Source organism: Anolis carolinensis, chromosome 2 (assembly GCF_035594765.1).
Source record: "Anolis carolinensis isolate JA03-04 chromosome 2, rAnoCar3.1.pri, whole genome shotgun sequence".
Taxonomy (NCBI): Eukaryota; Metazoa; Chordata; class Lepidosauria; order Squamata; family Dactyloidae; genus Anolis; species Anolis carolinensis.
The window spans coordinates 288,834,538-288,844,723 of record NC_085842.1 but is presented as its reverse complement, the minus strand read 5'-3'; positions in this window follow the sequence as shown (position 1 = coordinate 288,844,723).

The window sequence follows — 10,186 nt, the reverse complement described above, 5'->3', positions numbered from 1 at the left end:
TTGGTTCTTCCATTAATGTCCAGTAGGTGGTGATAGGGGACTGTTAGCCATGATGGTGAAATTTTGATTTGCATGCTAGCAAGGCAGCTAACTTCACTCTACCGGTATGTCCTTTTCTTTTAGAAAAACCAGAATCAGTTTTACATGAGCAAAAGTTTCTGTTTCAAAATAACAAACTACCTTTGGATAAGGATCGCCCATCTCCATGATAAATCTCGTATCTGTGACCATTTCCTCATTGGTTGCACTTTTCTTTCTTTGTTAACTTGATATAGCCACAGGGTCCATCCCCATCCCAAGTTGCTCTCTCACAAATTTGCAGCACTTTATCAACTACCTCGTGTTTCCAAAACTCACTTGGTGCACTTTGCCCAGTTCATTTTTATGACTTTTATTTTCATGTTTAAATCATGTTTTATTAAACTTGCCATTTTATCTTTATATTTTAATGTTTAAAATTTTATAATTGCGCATTTTTTTTTATTTAGTGTGTTTTATTTTGTTTATTGTATTTCCCTGGGCTTGGTCCCCATATAAGCCACCCTGAGTCCCTTTGGGGAGATGGAGGCGGGGTATAAAAATAAAATTATTATGTATTATTATTATTACCTTGAAAGGCGCAAAAAGGAGGGTGTGCCAACTGGGAGATAAGGGTGTTGCTGAAGCTATTATTTCATAGGGCTTTCAATACTATATTATTTTCTTCCCCACCTGCAGAAGTAATGGGGGCTTTATGTCCTGTAAGCGGGGGGAAACCAAAAGGATCTGCAAAGGGTTAGGCAGCAGTCGGGTTGCATCTATACTGCAGAATTAAGGCAGTTTGACACCACTTTAACTGCCACGGCTCAGTTCTCTGGAATCCTGGGATCTGTAGTTTCACAAGATCTTCAGTTTTCTCTGCCAAAGAGTGATGGTGCTTCACCACGCTGCAACTCACATTATTCCATCGCATGGAGCCATGGCAATTAAACTGGTGTCAAACTGCATTAATTCAACAGTGTTGTAGATGCATTTTCCATCATCTCAGGTTTGATTGGTTGATTTTCAAGCTAAATTTGTGTTCTTCGCTTTCCGACCTGGCAGCTGCAGAAAGTGATTGTGTCTTCCATAGGTTTTATAAATGTTGACATATTTGAAGTAAAATGGTTTATATTTCTGTAGTTGATTAATAAAAACAATTCTGGTAAAATACTACCTATAGCTAATTCTCGCCCTCCGCCCCCCCCCCCCCCAATTGCAGAATTACACTATGTGTGATTGAATAATTAATTAATAATTTTGTAATTTTTGAAACAATGTTCCTATTTTTGTGGAATGATTGAAGTTGAAATTCAGCTGGCTACAAAGCAGTGGTGTGGATCCGTTGTCTGGCACACATTGCTACTTTGACAGCTAGATGTTGAGTAAATAGACCAAGTTTGAAGGCAATAAACAGAGGTTTATTAACTTTCAGGCCTGAAAGGATGTCTTTCAGAGTCTCCACTCTAAAAAAATCAGACGTATCCTTGCAACATAGTGCAAGACATTTTATCCCCTGTAACAGCCATTCAAAAGACCTGCTTCTTTCTCTGATTAGCTCAACAATGGTCAAATTAGGATCCGGGCTTTCATTGCTAGCTTCAGTGATGAATGGAGTTTGCCTTGCAGCAGGAAGAATAGAGAGCTGTCATTTGACCATTTGAAGTTGGAGCATTTCAGAGAGTCTGCCCAGGCTGAGCTAATCATATGGTTTAACGCAATGCAAAGAGTCTATGATAGGATAATTATATAAATAATACACAAAAGGAGTCAGCTTCTGAGACATTGAAGAGAATCATGCAAATCTAGACAGTTCAGTGAAAAGCAGACAGAACAATACAGACTTTATAGAGGCACAGTTCATGTCTGATATTTATAAACAGGTGTCTGACTCTCATTCAACCTCATCACATGGGCTTTCAGTCCCGTCCTAGGATGCTGCTGAGATGCAGAGAGGACAGAGCCTAATGGAGCCCATCACATGATGCAGGGCTATTTCCGGCGAGGCTCCATGCCGGCAGCATGCTAAGCGCCAGTCTTGAGAACATGGCTGACTATCTGTGTTCTCATAGGACAAGCCGAGGACATGGCAGGAACAAGCTGGGGACAGATGGATTTCAGCATGGGATGGCAAGCTGCCTGACGGATCTGCCATGTTGCTCCACAGATGTCCCCACTATCCCCCAGCTTAAGGATCTCAATGTGATAAGGTCCATTGTATTTTTAAATAGGGTCTTTTCCTGTTTGTTTTGCCTACCTGAGGGGATTTCCTCTTAGCAGGTTACAGAACCAGTTTCACAAGTACCAGCAGTTCTACAAGCCCCAACATAATATCATGTTGGGTGTACTGGATCATATCTGCCCATGTCTTTATCAACGTACCCCCAGTTGATATAACGCATACGTAAGGGTTCCCCCTTCTTCATGTTTAACTAATAAATCATAACTATCAATGTAATCAAAAGAATGCTTAGTCAGCACAAAACTCTTTAGGTGAGAGGATTTGGATTAGGATTTGGATTGTCTAGGAACATTTCCCTTCCATCTCCCTGGGGCTTTTGGGCTTGACAGATGATTGATTTAGCCATGAATTTGAATGCTAGTGCATTTCACTTGCAGGCTTTGTGAAACTTGTATTCTGAATTCTGATCCTATGTTTTTCAAATGATTTTATGTTTATGTATTTGTAAAATAAGAGCAGAAAATTATTTTTCATGCAAGTATGTCATTTCAAAAGACATCAATACTTCCCTGACCCTCTTTGATGGAATATCTGTGTGTAAGTGAGCCCAGAAATGTGGAAGGAAGTGTGGCTTGAATTGCAATTAGAGAGCACCATCCGTGAATATTTCTACTTGGTGGTTCTCTGTTGCTGTGATCCCGTCTAGTTCACATACATTAACTGAATATGGATCTTGAATCCTGTTTTTGCTTGCATCAGAAACATAAAATTATTCATAGAAGCTATGTTGCAAAACTTTCAAATGTGAAGTGATAAGTGATATATCCTTCTCAGACAACTCTTTGGCAGTGGAACCAAGACTATTTCTGAGGTTTGGAAATGTCTCAAAGTTTCAGCTCATTTTTTAGATCATTGCTTCAATCTTGTCTTCGCTTTAAAAGCTGTAACTTTTCCCCAAAGATTTAAGTCGAGTATATTTAAAGAGTGAAGATATGTGACTGATATGCTAATTTTTAACAAAAAATCTAGCAAATGATTGATAAGGTGAAATTGCTGCTGCATGAAGAATAAAAATGCAATGAAACTTTAGCTAATTATAGCAAACAAACTTCATAATATAGTAAAAGTTGGTGGTGTTCACTGTGCATATCTTTGGAAAGTTGCTCAAAAAGTCTTGAATTCAGTGATTTGCCTTTTTATAAAATTGATAAATTTGACTGATTCATTTAAGGCACTTAAACTGTGGGTATCAACCCCAAATGGGGTCCTCTTGACTCAATGATGGCAAAAACAATTGGCAACAGAAAATGTTTTCTGAATGTCACACTTTTGGCTGTTTTAGACATTTATACAAATGCGTTGTGCAGAGTTTATAGTGGACTCTGCAGAAGTTGCTTCAGCTATAGTATACATCATAAAAAGGGAAATCAGCCTGTTTAGCAAGCCTTGAAAATACTGATTCAGTCAGTAAATGCTTGGTTTTTATACCTGCTTTATGTATCTACATATCTGGGATCATATAAATATTTCACACACCAAAAAGGGCTGCAAGTGGAAAGTTGAAGAAGGCCCAAATTAAAATATGTTTTAGTTTTTCGGATATTTTCTTAGCAACCAGGGTCCCATCCAGACAGGCCCTATATCCCAGGATCTGATCTCAGGTTTTCTGCTTTAAATATGATTATATGAGTCCCCACTGCCAGATAATTTGGGATAAACAGAAAACCTGGGATCAGAACCTGGGATATTGGGCCTGTCTGGAAGGGCCCTAGAGATCACTTATGTTTGCAGAAATGATACCAAGTCACCAACAGTTATGTTTGAAAGTTATGAGTATCCCTCTCCCTCCTCCCAACTAAGTTCCTAAAAGGAGATTTTCAAACTGAATAATTAAAGTCACCACCAGGTGTTGCATATAATTGAGTTACACCTAGCAATGCATTTTGAGGTGATGAAATAATGAGTCATCACCATTTTTGGAATGGAGACCAGCAGCAACATATATCTTTTCCCTCCTTTGATGAATTTTTAAAAATCTGTTAAGTTTATATCCCAGCTTTGGTGGAATGAGCTCAACATGGTGTTGGGTAAACCACTGAGATTTGGTTTCAGGACCTTATGTGGATACAAAATCTGTGGATGCTCAAGTCCTAATATATACCTTGGCATTGCAAAATGATGTTCCTTATACAAAATGGTAAAAATAAAAGTTTGCTTTGGCTTTTTAAACAAATATTTTCAACCCATGAATGGTTGAATCCATGGATATGACGGCCTGATTGTGCATGGTTCTGTTCTTTCCCACATTTCCACAAGATGCTTATGGGATAGATCAGACTGAGTGTGAGTTTATGTCCTATGGTCACCAAGTACGTTTCAGGTTCTGTGGACTTGAACCTTATCTGACTTTCCCATGTAGACATAAAACAGAAATAAAGAAAAGTGTAACTGCAAAGCCTGCTATTAATCTTAGATAGTACAATGGGGGGGGGGAGGGGAGTAAAATTGTACATAATGTCAAGACTCTAGGGGTTAGAGGGAATGAGGGCCTCAATGTAAAGTCCCTTTTGGGATAGTTTTATCCAATTACCTGGTCATAGGTTAGATTGCCTTTATGTTATTACATGTATGTGTTCATTTGCCTGGACAAACTTGTTTTCCCCAACCATTCAGGTGTGCATTGGAGGAAGTGTTCCTATCTCTTGCAAATGAAGATGCTGCCAACTGACCCTCCTGCATATTTCTTTAACTTGGGAGTTCTGCAAGGTCCCTCGTCAACTTGTGGAAGCAATCAATGCATGAGTCACCATGCTGACTTGACTCACAGCATATCTAGTAATAACAGAAGAAAGGAACACATGCTATGAATATTTTTTATCAGCAATTACAGCTTGGACCCTTTTCTGCCAAAAGGCTAATTTACCAGAGGATACAGAATTGATTTTTTTAAGGCAGTTGCCATCATGTAAGAATAAAAGCCTGTGTCTCAAAGGTATGCCTCTAAAAAGTATTGTTCAAAGTTAGCACTTTTTAGAGTTAGTGGATGGTGGTGGGGAGCTGGACCAAATGATGAAATACTTCCTACATACAAATATATACAGAGCCAAGGAGCAGCCATTTCACCAGGCTGTAAATAGGGGAAATGAAGCAAAGTACGTTCAAAATCAGCCTTCCTGTTTGTCAGATTTAATCCCTTCCTTATTGTTACCCAGCAGCCATTCCAAACTAAGGAACTTTCCATCCATTTCTAGCTATATGTTCTAAATCTTACAGAGAACCAACATAGTATTGTAGTTTGAGTGTTGGAGACAGGAGACCAAGCTGCAAATCTCCACTAGGGAATTTGGTGACCTTGAGCAAATTGCACTTTCTCAGCCTCAAAGGAAGACAATTGCAAACTCTGCACAATTCATGCCAAGAGAACCCTATGATAACACATAAAAATCTTGAAAGCACACAGCAACATCAAAAAATCATATGTTCTGAAGTGACACCATCCTGAGAGATCTGTGCTATATGCTATTTATGAATATATAGTTTGGCCCTAATCAAGGATGCCATGTTTAGCAGACTGAATTGTTGATGACTAGGGCTCTTGGAGGTCTCTCATTCATTTGTGTCCTTGTATGTACCTTCAAGTCACTTCTCAAGTTTTGGTGATCAATTAATTTCTGCAGCAATCTTCCAACAATGTTGTGCAGAATAGTCAATTGTACCGCTTGTGGGAAATGCAGTCCAGAACCGTCTAGAGAAGGGGTGTCAAATCCATTTTCACAGTGTGCCACATTAGCCTTCAAAAGGCTATTTGTAATTATAAGACTGTATAAATGCAACTATGGACCTTATCAGGCACAGTCTTCTCTGCGTCTTCTCCCTGTTTCTGTTGTTGTTTATTCATTCAGTCATTTCCGACTCTTTGTGACCTCATGGACCATTCCATGCCAGAGCTTTCTGTGCTGATCCATTTAGTTTTCATGGCAAGAATACTGGGGTGGGTTACCATTATCTTCCCCAGGGATCGTATTTGGTCTGACCTCTCTGCCATGACCTTCCCGTCTTGGGTGCTCCTTCATGGTTTAGCTCATGGCATCATTGAGGCGTGCAAGCTCCAGCAACGTGTCAAAGTAACGATCCTTTGCATGGGGTCCCCGTTTCTACATGCTGCCTAAACGAAGCCTCACGGAACCCAACACATGATGCAGAGCAACTTCCGGTGAAGCCCAGGGTGCCTTTGGAGGAGTTGGGTGTTACCTGTCCTAATGGCACAAAGCAGAGAAAAGCGGGGAAAGCCGGTCCTGAAGGGGAAAAGAATATGGGATGGCAGCAGACAGACCAGGATGAGAGGGAATAGAGTGAAATGATTCCCTCTGCTGTTCAACGCTGTCCCACACTTTTCCTCCCTTTCTCCCTGCCCGTCCAATGAAATCTTATGTTTCCCTGGAAATATTTTGGTAGTGTCAGAAGCGACACTTTTGATGTGAGAGAATTAGCCGTCTGGAGTAGTGGTTCTCAACCTGTGGGTCTCCAGATGTTTTGGCTATTAACTTCCAGAAATCCTAACAGCTGGTAAACTGGCTGGGGTTTCTGGGAGTTGTAGGCCAAAAACACCTGGGGACCCCAGGTTGAGAACCACTGGTCTAGAGAGACGTTGCCTAGGGGGATGCCCAGATGTGTTGCTGGGAGGCTTCTCTCATGTCCCCAAAAGCTAGAGTTGACAGACGAGAGCTCACCCCATCTTGTGTACTGAAAGTTTTGCAGGCCACATAAAATGATGTGGTAGGCCTTGCATTTGACACTTGTGATTGAGAGGGTCATTGTTGCCCAGTCTTTTATTAGAACAGTGGTGACAACTGTGGTGGGTAAGAGGGACAGGGTCATTCTTGGAGTTCTCTGGAGGCTGAGCAGACAACTAACAAATTGAAAAATGGGAATTTAACAATGTTAAACAGAATAGAGGGAGGAGGGCAAAAGACAAGCCATATTATTAGGATGGATTACTTCCAAAAGAGTGGGTTCAGCCTTCTTTCCCAGTTTGGCCAACAAAGGGTAGCCTGGGAAGTCTGGAATGGCCAAAGTTTGAAGAAATAGTTTGGGAGAATACATACATTCCCCAAGGGCTGAAGTACCCCCCCCCACACACACACACACACACACATCTTAGAACATAACTAGAGGAGGATAATCATTGCAAGCAGACCTGAGCTGCTGAGAACAGCTTTGTTCATTATTCAGTCCCAAATGAAAGAGATGGGTAAGTTATACGTCTTACATGATGTTGTGGGGTCATCTAGTATTCTTCGTTCACAGCTCTCAATATTTTTCTGCCACTATTTAGAAAGGCTAGCAAAAGAATATGTCTGGATTTTCCTCTTTTTCCAAGCTGTTAAACTACTAAGCATAGTCACCCCTGCAGTGCAGATAATAATGCAAGTATTTTCAGATGTCAAACTGTAACAGTTCCACCATTGCAGTTTCAAAATAACAAATCTTGTTCATATTTTATCAAAGAAATGAAACAATAAATGAAACAAATTGGAACTGTAGCATGAAAAAGAATAAAAAGAATGAGCAAAAATAAAGGATTGCTAAGTTAATTAAAGTGGGAACTTTATTTAGTTGACTCATATTTTCTGAGAAAGTCTATAAGCGTATCATTTTTTTATGGAACAACTGGAGGTGTTGTATCAGAACTTATGACATTTACAGCCATTGAAAAATATGTTTTAAGTATTAATCTCCTTATGCATTATTACCCCAGGACTATAATTCAGAACAAATTGAGTGAAAGATATTTTAATAGGTGTGTTACGTAAAGAACCTGACCCTGTATTTGATATGCATTGTAATGGCCTCAAGTAAATTATTACCTTGAAGAGGCATGAGTGATTCTCAAAATAGTTTCAACTAGACAAAACTGGAATTCTTGTTGTGTAGTCTGGATAGTAACTGGCAATAAATCCGTATTGAATTGGACTGAACCTGGCTTTTCTCAAGATTTTAGCAAAATTAGCAAATCTCATTTCTCCTTGCACAAAATGAATGGCTGGATGCATTGCTTGTGCTGCAAATCCAGGCGTATGTTGTGTGGACTCCCCACAGCAATTGAAAGGTGGCTCCAATTTATTTGGCCCCAGTTTAGTGTTGGGGACAAACCTTTGTGCTTACACGAGATTTTGGGTAGGCCAAGTTTTCATGAACAGTTTATACAAATGCTAAAGCAGTTTACGCTTCAATTGTTCACTAAAGGGGAAAAAACATATAGGTGTTTCCTCTAGAATTTTAATGCTTGAGTGATTCAGTAGTTAAGAAACACTTTCAAATTAGACATGACAGTGAATGACACTGTACAATTTTATACTATTGTGTACTTATGACATACATTCATTAGGTAAGCATTAAGGCTATTCATAGAACTGCTCAACCTGCTGCATGCACAGTTTTACAAATGTTACGTTTTTTAAAAAGTACATTCTCTATGTAAAGTTTCAAGATTTAATGCCAAAAATAATTGCCACAAATGATGGCTATGAACTAACTTTCCTGTAGAACCAGCATGGTGTGATGGTTAAAGTGTTGAACTAGAATGCTAGGAAGATAGAGTTTGCATTTCCTCTCAGCCTTGGAAACCCACTGCGTGGCCTTTACCAAATCACATTCAGTCTTAGAGAAAGGCAGTAGCAACCTCCCTCTGAATAAATCTTGCCAGGAAAACTCTACTACCTCGGCTTTGTATATGCATATGTGCCTTCAAGTCACCTGTCAACTTACAGAGATTACATGGATTTCATAGGAATTTCTAAGTCAAATAATACTCAAAGGTTGTTTTGCCAGTTCCTTTCCCTGAAATGAAGCCCACAGTACAGCCCACTCATTGGCAGTCTACTATCCAGGTACTAACCCCAGGTACTAACTAACCAGAGTTAGTACCTGGATAGGAGACTTTCAGGCACTTTCAGGCATGGGGTTCGGTGGACTAAAAGGAGATGGGCAAATGGGTGAATGAGCATGTGAATAAGTGAGTGAGTGAATAGGTGGGTAGGCGAATGTACTTGTGAGTGTGTGTATGAGTGAGTGAGTGAAACGCCGGCTGGTGGGCGGATGGATGGGTGAGTGAAGTGTCCTTGTTGAAAGGGGATGGGCAAGCGGATAACACTGTTTAGGACAGGGCAGCAAGACACGTGCAAGATGGTTTAAAGTGGGGAGGTTGTGTGCTGGTCAGAATGTCTTGGTGACAGTAAATAGGGGTAAATATAAATGCTACCATATTTCATTGAATAATAGTTACCATTATGTAATAGTTACACCCCTTTTTCATTTTAAAAAGGGGGTGAAAAGTGTGACTATTTTGCAATGAATATGGTAGAGCATTCACTGGTGCTTTAGCCTTTATATTTTTCGATACTGGAAGTTTCATGATCTTAAATATATATTTCACATTGCTTTTTTAATAGCCTGACTAGAGGATTCTAGGATGGTTGGTGCAAAAATATGATTTCCAAGCTGTAATTTTCAGATGTTTTCACTGACTACATTTTATAAGCTGTTTTTCTTCCTGCATTAACACTGTCAGTGCTGAAGAAATGCAGAGATGTAGAGCTACAGGAATTTAAATGTATTGTAATTCTGTTGTTGTTGTTGTTGTTGTTGTTTGCTGCTGCTGCTGCTGCTGTGAGCCTTCATGTCATTCTAGCTTATGATGACCCTAAGCCAAACCTATTCCAGGGTCTTCTTGGCAAGATTTGTTCTGAGCGGGTTTGCTTTTGCCTTCGTTGGAGGCTTGTGACTTGCTCAGGGTAACCAAATGGGTCTCCACAGTTGAAACCCATTTCAGAGTCATAGTCCAACGCTCAAACCACTACACTCTGCTGGTTCTCATACCTAAACGCATATTTGCATGTTCAGTACAAATTTGTATATACATTTTGTCTAGAGGTGGGTAATGTGAGAGTAGTTGCACTATATACTTTGAGCAGAATTGACTAGTAA